General features: G+C 38.8%; 1 non-coding gene across 1 annotated transcript; it reads left to right on the top strand.

The window, feature by feature from the left end:
* The first annotated feature begins 248 nt into the window (after positions 1–248).
* On the top strand, positions 249–355 carry LOC131226514 (small nucleolar RNA R71). The gene has a single exon (XR_009161890.1). It is a non-coding gene; the product is annotated as a small nucleolar RNA R71 (small nucleolar RNA).
* The last annotated feature ends 1704 nt before the right edge of the window (positions 356–2059 follow it).

Here is a 2059-nt window from a genome sequence, read left to right as displayed (position 1 = left end):
CATTTAGATCGTCTTCCTCTTTCAACAAGTATATTTCGCCCTTTTCCTTTAATTGAGTATGCTTTGAGGTGGTGTTTGGTCTTGGGGAGATGTCCCATGATTGTGTGTTTTCAGCAAGTTTATCAAAATAATCCTACACATCATCAACATCTTTATTCATGAATTTCCTATTGCACATTGTCTCGACCATTTGGCACATGGAAGATGTCTGTCTATTGCAGAAAAAGTTTGTTATGTGCCACGTTTCAAAGCCATGTTGTGGGCATGAACTGACAAGATCCTTGAACCGCTCGCAACATTGGAAGAATGTCTTATCTTCCTTTTGGGTGAAGTTCATTATTGACTTTCTGATGGTGTTTATCTTCTGGTATGGGAAGAATTTTTTTTATGAAATCCCTTGTCATGTCGTTCCATCTGCCAATGGATCGTGGACGTAGTGAATGCAACTACGTCTCAGCCTTTTCTTTTAAGGAGAAGGGAAAGAATTTCAGCCTGATTGTGTCCTCAGACACATTAGGAATGTATAAAGTGGCTATGATCTCATTAAACTCTTTCATGTGTAGAAATGGACTTTCAGATTCAAGTCCATGGAACTTTGGAAGGAGTTGGATTACCTCTGGCTTAATACCCATATTTCCCATATTTTCTGAAAAAATCATACAGGAAGGTGTGCTCACCCCCACCGGCTGTAAATAATCTCGTAAGGTACGAGTCGGGGGTACATTATGCACCTCATTTTATCTTGAATTTCCTCAACCAGAGGTTGAGGTCGACTTATAGCCATTACTTCTATTGACTCTAAGGATCTTTGGTGGTGCCTAATCCTGTAATGGATAGGCAACCCTTCCACCAATCCTCATTCACTTAAGAGACGTTGAGTGTTGTCACAAACCCACTTGGGTAAGAAACACTCGCATCCTTTAAATAATTAAACCTAAACCTAAGAAATAAAATTAGAGAAACTAAAACAAATAAGAGAGAGAATTAGAAAGAGGTTACCGGATTGAAGATTGCTATGTTAGAATCCTACAAAATAGAAAACCAAGTTAGATTTAAAAAACAAGTTTAGAAAAATCCTAAACTAGAAACAAAACAAAAGGTTAATCTTAATCTAAACCTAATTCTAATACTAATTAAATTTAGAAAAATGCAATCGTAGTCCTTTTCAACGGCGCCAAAAACTTATTCACAACCCTAAGTGTAGGGTCGTGATGTAGTAATAATCTCGGTGAGAATGAGGTCGAATCCACATGGACTAATCTTGTACATTTCTGAAAGTAATTAGAACTAGAGCTAGAAGAAGATCTAAATTAGAAATCTGGAATAAAGGGAGTAATTGTGAATATTGTAGATTGAAACTTGTGAATTTAAAGGTGGGAATAGGGTGCTAAGGATCCACTGGTAGCTATCAAGATGCTACCTTACTTGATTCAAGAGACATAATTGGAATTAGAGTCCTATCTTATCTAGTTGGAAGAAGAGATGATTAAATCTCTGAACTTTCATTGAATCAGTCTCAAGAGGTGAGAATTGTGAAGATTTAGAAGGGATTCTGTCACGCCCCAAACTCAAAAATCGGGCTCACAAAATTTCCGATCGTCGAATCTGGCGCCGACAGCCTCCGTAGAACCCCATTCTCGGCTCCCAGCGCCCATTCGCCAGGTTCCGATCCTGGGATGCTACGAGGAGGATTTTCAACATTAGTTTGATTCGTAATAAGCATAACCAAAGGCATAATCCACAAACGACAACCAAAAACTCCATCACATTTCCACTATGATAAAAAACTTTATAAGTACAATGAGTATAAAGGGAAATACAATGATGATAAACAAAACTCCAAAATAATCTGCCACGTGCTCAAGCCTTAGCGCTACTGCGATCCAACGTCACTTGCACGCAATGGTCGTGCATAAGCTTATAGAAAGCTTAGAGGGTGGTGAAAGTTTGTGCTCAAGGTGGTAATGCAGTTATGCAGTATCAGAGTAATGCGGAACATGCTGATGAAAGTCAGGAATACCATAGCCGTACTAAGGCCATGTGGTGCAAAGCATGAATG

Source organism: Magnolia sinica, chromosome 14 (genome assembly GCF_029962835.1).
Source record: "Magnolia sinica isolate HGM2019 chromosome 14, MsV1, whole genome shotgun sequence".
NCBI lineage: Eukaryota > Viridiplantae > Streptophyta > Magnoliopsida > Magnoliales > Magnoliaceae > Magnolia > Magnolia sinica.
Note: the sequence above shows the minus strand (reverse complement) of the source record. Positions and strands in the feature narration are given on the sequence as shown.